Here is a 13,674-nt window from a genome sequence, read left to right as displayed (position 1 = left end):
GATTTGATTGTGAAGCACCCAAACTGGGAGAGTGTTAGTGAAAGCGTGTGTCATTTCTCTGCTCCTCTGTCTTCTCTGAAGTGCTCAAAACAACTCTTTCCACTGCATTGTCACAGTGATAACCATTTTTAAAAGTAATGTCAGACTGAAGAGATGGCACAAATTAATGTCTAAAGGGATAAAACTGAAAAAAATCATCGCTCTAAAATTAGCTTGAATGGGGCCCAAGGCAAAATAGTCAACAGTATAACAGCTAAGTGCTGGAGACCCAGGTTCAAGCACCCATTCTCTTACCACCTCACAAGTTGTGTATAAATGCATCCGTGTGCTCCCAGAGAGAGATGGAATGTAAATGAATATTTTTTTAAAGGAACAGCTATCAAAAATCTGGGCTGTGAATCACCCAGAGTTTGGTACAAGCCGGGCAGCAATATAAATGTTAGAATAAATGAAATAAAATGTAAGGTAAATAAGTCTTTTTCTCATGGAGTTGTTGTTCCTGTTATTCTGAGGCCACACTTACTGACCTGCCTCAACACTTTGACTTATACGTACAAACAAATAGAAAGCTCATGTTGGATAACAAGCAGAGTTTTGCACACTGATAGGGTCCTTGAAAGATCACCGATTTCTGTACCACATTAAGCTTTCCCCACTGTTTTAAAGGAGAGCTCCAGGTTAAGTACCTCAGTAATAAATCATAGAGCAAATTACTTTCAACCTTCCCAGTCTCAAGGCCTGCTTTTAAAATAACCACTTGCAAGCTTGTGACCCACTCTTAATCTCAGGACATTCCAAATCCATTTATACATTTTTTTCCTACAACTTCATGAAAAGGAAATATTCGGTATGCTTAATGACTTGAATAAAGAGGGAATTTCAGCAGGTCATGCAGGGCTGAGGAAAGCTGTACCTGGTGAAATTCTTATCCACCTGAAGTCTCAAGGATTTTCTTTAGAACCCAGCATAAACAGAAATCAGCTGTTCAAATGCTTAGCCAGATCACAAGGCTGTTTAATTTGCCCCTTTCATGAAAGAAATATAACTCTGTTGGTACAGTGATTAAGCACTACACCCAGCTGCAGGAAGTACCAGATCAAGAAATGCATATCCATTTGAATGCCTTACACAATACTTCAGTCTTTGCTTTTAAAAGATTCTTGCAAAGTGTGAACACATCTTTAATAAAGATTAAAACATCTGGGACTCAGATGCGTCATTACTGAAGATTTAAAACACAAAAATAGCCAGGAAAATAATATATATTACGCCTACTCTTCCTAATGCCAACAAAATAAATTATTCTACTCATACATTATGGGGGGGAGGGCAACACAATATAAAATGTACTACAGTATATAATCCTCAACACACATAATCAGAATCCCAAAAATACAATGCTGCAATGAGAAAAGCAAAAGTCAGCAACCAGTTATTACGGAGGAAGGGATTAAAATCCTGATCAATCTTTTCCAAGGAGCGGACTGCTCTAGTTTTTGCATACAGGTAATACCTGGCTTACAATGGCAACTGAATGTGAAAGTGTCATTGTTAAGTGCTATGGACAGAAGAACAATGACGTGTGACCCTATAATTTTGTGATGGCATTTCTGGCAGTCCCTGTTGCCATCATTAAGCAAGAACCAGGCAGATTATTAAGTGAGGACCCCATGTGACTACAACTTCCAACTTCCTGCTGGTTTCCCCACTGACTTTGCTTAAGAAGCTGTGGGGAATGTCAGAAATTGAGATTGCATGACCAGGGTTCTCTGTGACACAATCTGGAACCAGATGGTAAATTCCCAGGTGGCAATCACATGACTGTGAGGGCCCTGTCACAGCGAGAGCCACAAGGACCCATAGAAAGTGCCATTCGCTCAGTGCTGTTGTAATTTTGAATGATCATTGAACAAATGGTCATAAATCAATGGTCATAAATCATCTATTAGGGGCTAAAATGAACAAGAGTCAGAACAAAAATTAAAACTGAGTTCTCCTTGAGTTGAAATTAAACATAGCTAGTATGATTAATCCTTACCTATTTAATAATTTCTCCTTTGGGGGAGTTAGATGACAAAAGAGGTGGCCAAGATGAAGAGAAAGCACCCTTCCAGTCAAAGTACTGTAATAAAATAATTTTAATATATAACAACATACTACAATGGCTGTAGCAGAAGTTATAGAAAGAATCTTAACTATGAATATTGCAGGTCTAGGACAACTCAGTGAAGCCAACTTACCATGGCCAACTCAGCATGACCAACTCGACATGGCCAATTTACCATGGCTGGCTTGCTGCGGAACAACTTGCCACAGCCAACTTGCCATGGGATAACTTGCCATGGCCCAAGAGTTACATTAATACCAAAGAAAGGGTGAAATAGGATCACTAAACAAAGGATGCAAAAGGAGGGACAAAATTAAATGTGAATGACAGAAAGTAAAATATTTTTTAAATTATTTTAAATACTTAAATTGAATTGTTGAGTTATCCCACAGCAAGTTTGCCACAGCGAGTTGTCCCATTTTGCAACTTTCCGACAGGCAAAGTTAATGGAAAAGCCAGATTCACATTGAAAAATGTTACTAACTAAACAGCTGCAGTGATTCACTAACGACAAGAAAGGTCATAAAATGGAGCAAAACTCATTTAACTGTCTTGCTTAATAATGGCAATTTTGGACTCAACTGTGGTCATAAGTCAAGGACTATCTATAATATCAGGCATGTGGAGACCTGCTTAACAACCACAGCTTACAGTAGTTCTGGGCTCTGTTAAAATTGTTAGTGAAGGACTATCTGTATATGTCTATTTTGATGCCCATTATGGGGACAGGAAATCTGTAAATACATTACTATCATTAAGTATTTTTCCTAGTATGAATGTATTTCCATAATCTAGTTTCAGAATGGTTCCCATTTCTGTTTCTAGTTTCATGCTTTATTTTGGTAGAGAACCACAGAAATGACCTTGGAGAAACTAGGCAATAGCAGTTAGAAAGACATGACTTAAGCCCAGAACAGGAAAAGAGCATTATAAACAAATTTCAATTGTCTGTGCCTTAAACTCTCTTGGATATAAGCAGGAGGGATACTGCTGACAGTCTTCTAAGATTCTGTTGCTTAGGTTATAACAACAGAGTTCCAGTCATACTTGTGGAATCTGTTTATCTTGAACCACTGACAATTTAAAACTTCAGGGTGGTGTACAGCCTACACATTTGTTCTTATTGTTTTACTGTTTCCTTGATTTTCTTTCCACTCAAAAACCTGGGGAGTTGAGTGTATATAAAATTGAATAAGTGAATCAATTAATGTCCCCAACCCCCACAGTCCATGAACTGGCACCAGTCCACGACATGCCAGAAACCAAGTGAGGCCCCATCTGCGGGATGCAGGCAGCACATGAAACCACGTCCCCTCTGGTCTGCAGAAAAACCTCTCTCCACCAAACTGGTCACTGATGCCCAAAAGGTTGAGGGGCCGCTGAACTAATGAATTAAAAGATCCAGGAAAGCTTAAAAATCTATGCTAACCCAAGAAGTACCCGACACTGAAATTTTATTGGTTCTTTTGTGTTGTATTGGTGGTGGTGTTTTTTGGAAGGTAACTATTTCTCAAAAAAACAACCTAAATGCTTTTCTGGTCAGTTTAAATAGCATGAGGTTTTAAATAAATATAGTGTCTTTTAATTTGTTTTTGAAGCAATGTAGTATATAGCAGATATATCCAGACAATGTCCAAATTAGTCAATTCTACCCATCTCCTTCCCGTCAAAAACCAGACATGTCATTTTGTTACAGGGTGCCCAGTCACCTTTCATTATTAACTCTACGGGACTTTTCATGAATTGGGTGGGCACCTTTGAATAAAACATAAGTTGACAAAAGCCCTTGTTTTCCAGCCTGCGTAACTGAAATGGTTTCTTAGATACCAGTGAAAGCCTCAAGACAGGTTTGGCTCCCCCAAATGCCTTTCTTTTGTAACACTTTCCACAAAGAAAAAAAGACGCTTTTTGCAACAGAAGTGATGAGAAATGGAAAGATGTTGTCATCTTGTTGGATAACGTGCCAAACCATCTGGAGAAAAAATAATCTCAGAAGAGGGGGGAGGAAGCTACAACAACACTCTTGCCGGCTGCTTATTAGACAGCTAGATTAAAACTGATGATGGGTTAGAAGGAATGTGGTAAGCATGTGAAGAGTCTTCTTTTTTTAAAGGCGAATTTGATTATTCAAACAATTACAATGCCACTGAGACAGACCCATTCTGCCCTGAAGGAAAATCTTCCAACCATTCCCAAATTAATAAAAGCATCAAAAATAGGAGATAACAAGTTATAAATTACAATTTGTTTCTCTCTCAAACATGTCTTTGGCAAAATAAACAATTTGTCTGCGTCTGATGTTTGGAGAATTAAAACTCCATAGATGACTATGTACAAATAAACTAGTTGGCTAATGCCAAAAGGTAATCAACTAAAATGGCTGGTGCATAAATATATGTGTTGCATATACATTACATATATATTTGTATATTTGTATATAACATTATATACAGCATTATACACTAGCATTATTTGTGTTATTACCGGTACATATAATACAAAATATATGTGTTGCATGTATATTATCAATAACAATAATAACTGAAGAAATATTATGTCAAATCAGCCACAGGATTAATAACGAGCTGGCTTTATGACAGTAAAATTGCCATTTTCTTAGTTATTAATGAAAATTCAACATTAGTAACAAACACTGGCAAAGGAGATAACTCGCACTTCATCATATTGCAAAATAAAGTGTCAGATAAGCTCCTTACACTCCATACTTTTTTTCTCGTTAAGAACCTTCCCTTCAGTTAATCAACTCCACTTACATTCTGTCATTTTGCTATAGAAATTCCCCAAAGAGTAGATAAGTGACAGTTTCATTTCACTAAACACATCTGATTTAAAATAAAAACCAGTGAGAAATAGGAATCATAGAACCAAAATAGTTTTCCCATTTATCTAAAGGAGTTTTCAAAAACCTGGTTTTGGCCAAATTAGTGGAAACTATAATTATACATTGAAAAACGTACTTCCCATATTTCTCACATGAAACAATCTCTGTGTCTTGAGAGCTATAATTGTTTCTCCAAATCTTTCTTATGTTTATTGATTTAGCAGTTGTATATCCCCTCAGGCCTGGATGGAATTCAGAGAAAAGTGATGGTACCTAAACAAAAGCTATCCTTATGATTTTCTGAAAATGCTTCAAAATATGGCTGATAGAACCTTCAGGTGGAACTTATGAGATGTTGATAACAAGAGTTCATTTTGTACTTTTTTTTTAATCACTGGGCCTTCTTCACCAATGTTGCAACTGAGCCACAATTGGAGAAACACCAAATGAGGTGCCTGCAAGCATAGCTCTCTCCATAAATGATTGACAGAGAAAAGGATAAGTCATGCTCAGGATCTCTTGAGGGCTTGGTGAGCTGGCTTGGGAAGCCAAATATGTCTAGAAGCCATAGCTTCGCCATTTTTGATGTAGGACTGAGTGATGATTTCCACCTGAAAAATCATCTTTTACAATTCCATCCCTTCCAGATGAAATGTGAAGCAGGAAGCTAAGAAGAATTGCAATAAAAGCTAAACGTTGGGATTGTGCATATAACGTACATTTTCTATGTACCTTTCCAATGGTGGGATTCAATTTTTTTTACTACCAGTTCTGTGGGTGGGGCTTGGTGAGTGGGGCAGGGGAAGGATACTGTAAAATCTCCAGTCAGAAGTGGTATTTGCCGGTTCTCCAAACTACTCAAAATTTCTACTACCGGTTCTCCAGAACTGGTCAGAACCTGCTGAATACCACCTCGGGTCCTTTCTAAAGTGACATCTCAAATATGGCCACATTTTCTATTTTGCATCCAAGCCTGAACTTTAGCCCCTCTGTGAGGGAGATGGGCAATTAAAACTTTGAAATGTAAGTAAATAAATAAATTTATCATGCCTTTTTCTCCATGGAAAATTCATCCTCAAGGGTGAAGGTGAGAGAAAATGATTGTTCCAGAGTCACACAGAAAGCTCCATATTCAAATTGGACTTGAATTCCTCCCAGTTCAAGTTTAATACCTTAACTGATAGTTGCACTGATTCTTTCCTTTCCTTTAGTTTAAAGTGTTTTATAGACTCTTAAAGAGTTTCCCTAAATTATCTGATAGAAATCTAAAAAACAGAAAGTGAATACCATCCTCTTGAAAAAAAGGACAGGCTTCACTAATAATTCTCAAAGCCAAACTTTCAAAGGAATGTAAACTTTCAGAAGCAGCAGCTCAGTAGATTTATTTAAAACTTAAATTGCCTATCAGGAATCAAGAAATAAGTAAACATTTGAAAAGTGTTCCTCAGAGAGCAGAGGTTTTCAGACCTGAGCCACAGGACCCATTGAAAAGAAAAATTGCCTCTGTGCATTGGGACAATGCCTTCCCATCTGAAAACTTCAAAAAAAAGAATGAAGACAATTACTTTCCAAGATGCCTCCAAATGGATATTCGTTACTGTGGTATTCATTACAGTGGATTATTCTGCTTATTGTTCCTTCAACATTGTTCTAAAAGCGAAAATAGTCATCAAGGAAAACAAACATGAAAAATGAATTTTGACACACTAAATCAGAGTATTGTAAGAGTAAATAAATGCAAGATAGTTATTACAGACTGAAAAATACTGAACAAAATATAGATTCAAAATAACATGCATATATATTTTCAAACAGCATATTTTATGTACTGTAGTTTTCATCTGCAGCAATACTTAAGATTTAGCTGAAGTTCTTTCTACTCCATGCATACCTACTAACAAACTTGCATGTGGGAAATATCGATGTTACTAGGAATAACATATTTTTTTAAAAAAACATCTTTTAAATGAGTTAGGCATTTAGCACGGTATTATTTTCATTCTATTATTCCAGCGTTGTGGTATGTGGAATCTGTCAATTTTCAGACGTTCTTCAATTGCAATTTTCCTCGTCATTTTGGCTGGGGCTGATAGAAGTTATACTTCAGCAACATCTGGATAGCCTCTGTTTACTGCCCACCCTACAGCTTCTTATGAATACATTTTCTATTAAAGTTTCTTTTACATTACTATGAGATAAATTTATTTTTCTTTCATACAAGTTAAGGCACTAACATTAGAATTTTTTAAAAAAGCGAGTTCACTTTATTATGTACAAAGTAAATGGAAACCAGCAAAAACACGTGGGAAAAAAGGCATTTGAGACAATATTTTGCTATAAGCCATATTTGATTGAATCTTTCAAGTTTGAACTAGCAATAAAAATTGAATCAACTTGAAAATTATTTCTCTCAAACAAGACATAATCATATCTGGAGAAATACTGCTTTCCTGTTTTATATTAAGCAGCTCCTTTTCAAAGATGGCACAAAGGAGTAGTTAATTTTCCACACATCAGTTTGGAGAAGAGATTTTTTTAAAGGCCAAGAAAATTCAAAATGCGAAAAATTTCTCAATAATTTCAGTGAGCCTATTAAGTCGAAACTCAGGATTTGCTACACTCACACTATAATTTTTGCCTTGAAAACTTCCTATTTGTAACTTTAAGCTTAGCACTGTGCAGAGATAATTATTCTAGGTTCATAAAACCCTGGTTAGATGTATCTGTAAACCTGCTGCTGCTGGCCAACATCAGGAATTATAAGAAACTTTCCTCTTAAAGCTTTTTTTTCATTTCTTAACAAAGTCAGACTATATTGCAAGATACCCCTTGATTCAGATAGATGAAATAATAGAGGAAAAATAGAAAATTGGCTGCTCTTTAATAGTATTCCTTTTCTAACCATTTCTACCATTTTATCTATTCTATTTGCCACAAGCCTTACCAGATTTGCATTCTCTCTTTTTGGTGCAGGGTTGGTAGTTCTGAAAATCATGGGCTTTTTTTTGCCAAAGTGGAGATCACAAGACAGAAAGGCAACCAGATGTGAGATCCCACAAAAGTGCAAGGAATTGTGCAGAACAAAAAAACTGGCTTAATCAGACTTAGAAATCAAATGTTTCATCCAGAAGGGGAAAAAATATATTTGGACTTATTGGGGAGCACCTTAAGTTTCCATATCATTGCAATAAAATATCAGCAGTAGATCAGTTACTATGAGGGGGATTTTTTTTAATAAACACCAGCTAAACAATCAACAAATAGCAGCCTTTCTTCAAGTAAATTTCACTTCTCTTGAGCAATTTGGAATTCCACTTTCCGTTTAAAAACACACAAACACCACTTATTCATACAGAGAAGTCTATTGTGGAGCAAAGAGTGCTTTTCTGTGGTTGAGAGGCCTTCTTCTTGTGGCTGGTAGAAGATGAACATTTTAATGCAAATGAGGGATGTTGATGCATCCTGAGAAAAGAATACATGGTACATATATCCTTAAAAGGTTTTTGTTTGGAGATAGGCTGTAGTTCATGTGATTTTTCTTTATTATGACCCAAATTAGTGACTTTTGCCAGAGCCCAGGTGCTGTGCCAAATAGCAGATATTGATTTCTGCTTTTGACAAAGTACCATATAAAATACCTATCTAACTATCAAATGGTACACAAGCTCACATTTTTTTCTGGGAGCCATCATGAAGATTATACAGTATTCTCAGGTGCCCAAAAAAAATGTAATCAAGTTGAGTAGAGGGATGAGTGACAGCTAAAATGGAAAACAGCTGGAGGAGTAATTTAGAAGTTTAGGATGGAAACTCTGGTCTCTGGAGTAAACATAAGGAAGAAAGAGTTGCTTTGCTTTGACATCAGCACAGCTGAAAGTGAACATTATTCATATTATTTCAGAGCAAATCACTTTTTATTGTTCTCTTATTGATATTTCTATTTAAGGATTGCAAATCCATAGTCATAACCATAGAAGACATCTATAATTTTTCAATGAAACTTCTACCAAAAATCTATCTTTTTTCACAACACAGGGAAAAAAAAATGCTCTGAGGTTCGCTTCTGCTTTTGACACTGAAACTTTGCTTTTAATTTGTCAGCTACCCATTCATGACCCTACTAAGGTCATGGCTGAAGCTGCCCACCAGATCCTCGGATGCTTAATAAAAGAGTTTTACTAAGAGTTAAACTCATATCTGTGGAACTAGCCAAATATTTTGTTCCTGGATATGAAGCACATGACAATTTCCTTCCTTATTCCAAATACAAGAGCTGAAGACACTGGTTATTGAATTCCTCCATTGCCCTGTTCTAGCAAAGGAGCTTTGGTAGATCTTAAGTATGGGTACCAAATCTGAATTAAAAAAAAAATCAAATGACCACTATTGGTTGAAAAATTAAAATGCTAACATCTAATGTTTATCCAGATAACTGTAGTTGTACTTTTAAGTATACTATTTACTACCCAGACAGCTAATGATACCTGAGGTCTTTATGTCATGACAGAACCATCTGGTGGTGTCACTCAATGGGACTTTCATGAATGCCTGAGGTCATGTTTAAATTAATATCTATATATCTACACACACACACATACACATCTATATATCTACACACACACGGCTACATATGACACAGAGAGGTAGAATTGTTGGTTTTCAGATATGATCTTTTCAATCATACATCAAGCCTATAGTGTAACACATAAGTGATCCAGGAAAAACACAGAAATTCATGGTTATGTGGATGACTCTACTACTTAAGTAAGACCCCAGGCCAAACAAAAAACCTTGTATGCTCCTTCTTTTCCAGAGGGACTCAATAGCCATCTTGTTAAAGTGAGACAAGACCAGAATTTGGGAATATGCATAGGAAAACACTTCACACTAGTATCAGAACAGTGTCTTAAAGCAGGGGTCGCCAACCTTTTGGACCTCAGGGACCACCAAACTCATAATTTTAAATCCTGCAGACCAGTAATATGAATTTTGTCTTACGATGGCTTGCTGACTTTGGTTGGTGGGAATGTCAGTTCCATTTTCCAGAGCTGCAATAGTCACAGGACTGACCCTTTGGTCATCCCAGAGCAGCTGCTCCTCCACTCGAGTGCACCAGCCTGCCATGCACTGGAGGAACTGCTCTGGGATGACCAAAGGGCCAGTCTCGTGACTACTGCAGCTCTGAAATATGGGACCGACTTTCCCACCAATGTCAGCAATCCACCCTGGGATGGATTTCCCTCCCCCACCATTGGTCTTACCTTCCAGTTCCAGCTTGTATGGCTCTACTCAAGATAAGGTTTGTGCTTGGCTGAAGGATGGGGGCCAGTGGGTGGGCGGGCCATATGGGTGGCGCAGCCTTGTGTTCCCATGCAGCCTGGATTAATTGAGGGAGTGCTTTGGGGAAGACATTACTCTGCGGACCACCAAAATTTTCTCATGGACCACCAGTGGTCCCTGGTCCACTGGTTGGCAACCACTGCCTTAAAGTGACTGCAATCCTTCCTGAAGAGTGGGTTGTTCCAACTGGTTTTATTTGGAAAGGAAAGATCAAGTCCTTAGGCACTCCAATCAAAGAGGTCATTTGCCAGTTTCAGTTAACCATCTTGAATATGTGGATAACATCTTGATGCCAAGATAAACTGAAATTCCAGCAAAAGTTCCAATCCACTGCCTTGAGACTATAATGGACTGGTTAGAGTAGAATAATCACAGCTGAATTCCAAGAAGATAGAATTTCTGCTGATTTAAAAACGTTCCTGTATGGTGGCTGCCCCATGTATAGCTCTTGACGAGGTAGCACGTTTTCCAATCATGATAGCTAGTCTGGTGACTCTCTTGAGCTTATAGCTCCTCCTGGAGCACAGGTATAACTATGGCCAGATAAGGCCTCAACCACTTTGATGGGCATTGTGCCCTTTTTCTGAACCAGGTGGTGCTAAATACAATAAATCATATGCTTGCCATCTGTCAGCTAGACTAATGTAATTCACTTTATAATGAGCTACCCTTGAAAATGACTCAAACCCCGCAACTAGCACAGAATGTCATTTCATATTTGCTGACCAATGTTAGCTTAGTAGAATAACACCAGCTTGCAGGTTTATACTGACTGTCAGTAAAAGATACTGATTATTACATCTAAAGCCTTTTACAACTTGGGCCCTTGTCATCATGAGAATCAATTTCTTCAGCTACAAAATGCCAACTCTATAGGATGTAGTGGAGGAGCATACTCCAGATACCCACCCGCCAAAAATCAAATGAGCTGGGACCCAGATAATATCCTTCTCAATTATCATCCTTCTCTTTGGAACAGCTTGTCCTCTGAAGTTAAATAGGCCCCCATTCCAATGTCTTTTCAAAAATGAAAACAGCCCTCTTCAGGGAAGAAAGATAGCAACAATTGGTAGCAACAATTTTTATTAACAGTATCGGACAGTTTCAACTACTTATTGACTTTAGAAAAGCTTCACTGCACTTATATCTAAAGTCCTAAGAATAGGTGGCATTCAAATAATTGTAAAAAAATAAAGAAATAAATATCCTGGTCATATAAGACCACAGCCTAAATTATTATTATTATTATTATTATTTTCCTAAGGTTAGCATTAGAATTTACCAAAAGAACCAACCTATTAGCAGATACCAGTTCTACACTTTGTTCCTCAGCATAACAGCTCTAATTTCTAATAAAGCTAATATTGCATTTAAACAGGCTGCTGAGATCAAGTTGAAAGCCAAACAAAAGCAATTATTTATTTAAACTTTTATAACCCTTGGTTCCTCTGACTCGCTTGTTTGCAAGGTTAAAATGGCTCTGAAAAAAACAAAGCGATAAAGCCTATAAAATATAGCCACATTAGACAGAAGAGTCAGTAGCAATGCCAGACAGTAAATGCTTTTCTTAACATTCCAACAATTCAATCCCTTTGGGGAAATTCTGGATTCTGGGTTTCTCCATAACAAAAGTAGCTTTGATTTCCTCCAACCTGGGAAAGATAAATTAAGACCCATAAATAAGAGGGTCTTAATTGGCATAGGTATAAGACAGAATCTAGCAGTTAGATTTCCTGATATGTACCAGGAAAGGAAAAAAAGTTTTAATACTTTAAAACATCTAGAAATAGACCAGAAGGCTAGTTTTGGATTTTTGTGACAATGTCATGTAGATTACTACAACTTATTCTTCTGTGCTGTAGTTCATATAAAGCACCTTAGAAACACATTTACAGAACACAGAAAGAACAGGAAACTAAGTTTTATTACGAGTAGCTCCCAGGATAATTCTGAAAAGAAGCATAAACATTCTTAGCTGAATCACCACATAGTTTTCTTATAGGCACCAGCATGGGGGCGAGATGTTAGAAGAAATATACAATCCTAAATGTTGTCATGGTACATAATAATGCTAAATTGCCTGAACATACCTATAAATACCACCCTAGCCTCTTCTTTCTTTTTCTTGCACATTCTGGCTCTCTAGGTCTGCATCTTTACCAGTTAATCACTGAAGATTTTCTAAATCCTTTGATTATCAGACAATGTTTAATTTTATGACAAAGTCTAATCATCTAGAAGTTACTTAAAAATATCACAGCATAACATAATATTGCTCCAATAATCACAGTTGATGCTATTCTTCAATTTTATGCCTTTGTCATCATGTTTGTGTGCTTTAACAACTAAAATGCATTAACTCTATAATGATAAAGAATGTTTAAGACCATTGAGATCTGATTTGCATCTCCATGAAGTCTTGCTAATTAGGTATTTTGGGAAAATACCTGATGTTCAAAACAAGTAAGTAATATCACTCGATAATTATACCACAAAGGGATCAATATATTTTGTTTTGATTAGAATTTTTGTTACATTGGAAAAATTACTGATCCATATCTTTCCCTCCCATATCATCAGTACCTTTGATATTTACACAATAAAGTAACTGAAATACACGCTGGGGATCAAATTCAACTCAGAAAGCAATTCCAAACACAATAAGGGAAATGAATCTCAACTAATATCTAAGGGGCTGCCACAAAGAAAGGGGGTGTCAACTTATTCTCCAAAGCACCTGAAGGCAGGACAAGAAGCAATGGATGGAAACTAATCAAGGAGAGAAGCAACCTAGAACTGAGGAGAAATTTCCTGAACAATTAATCAGTGGAATGACTTGACTCCAGAAGTTGTGGGTGGTTCAACACTGGAGGTTTGCAAGAAGAGATTGGACTCCCATCTGTCTGAAATGGTATAGGGTTTCCTGCCTGAGCAGGGGGGTTGGACTAGAAGACCTCCAAGTTCCCTTCCAATGCTGTTATTCAGTTAACCTATCTACACAGATCAATACGGAAGCAATATTCAAATTGGCTGAACTGCTGTAATGCATATTTCTGGAAAGCCTGTTGTTTTGATACACCCAAATTGTAGAAAACTCACTGACTGGCTTCAGGGTGAGGATGCACGGTGTACTAGACATCCCTAAAGGAGCAGAGAGGTATTGTGGCAGAGATTGGCAGCCAAACAGTGAATTTCAATACAGTTCTTTCTGGATAAAGGAGAGACTGTGAAATCACCTACTTGCACCCAGGACAGCTACTTTTCAGGAACTGAGGTTTGTACTGTCAGTTCAAGAATTGAGTGATTGGAAATTAGAGAGATTTCAATCAAACCCACAGCCATAATGCAGCCTCATAAGCCTCACTTTTTAAAATATCTTCACACA

The 13,674-nt window shown here is 37.2% G+C and overlaps 1 protein-coding gene across 5 annotated transcripts in view; it reads right to left on the bottom strand.

Annotated features, from left to right (window-relative positions):
• Positions 1-13,674, bottom strand: part of SEMA5B (semaphorin 5B) — a 601,210-nt gene that overhangs the window by 438,875 nt on the left and 148,661 nt on the right. Inside the window, exon 1 of one of the 5 annotated variants that reach the window (XM_087920415.1) lies at positions 7,894-7,963. The exons of the other annotated variants lie outside the window; for them this stretch is intronic. The gene's annotated coding sequence lies outside the window, so the exon portion shown is untranslated. Of the gene's footprint in view, positions 1-7,893; positions 7,964-13,674 lie in introns of those variants that run through there. 5 annotated transcript variants of the gene reach the window in all.

The sequence above is a fragment of the Pseudonaja textilis genome, chromosome 1 (assembly GCF_049901715.1).
Source record: "Pseudonaja textilis isolate UNSWEBS1 chromosome 1, rPseTex1.2, whole genome shotgun sequence".
Classification (NCBI taxonomy): Eukaryota; Metazoa; Chordata; class Lepidosauria; order Squamata; family Elapidae; genus Pseudonaja; species Pseudonaja textilis.
This window is presented reverse-complemented; position numbering and strand designations above follow the sequence as displayed.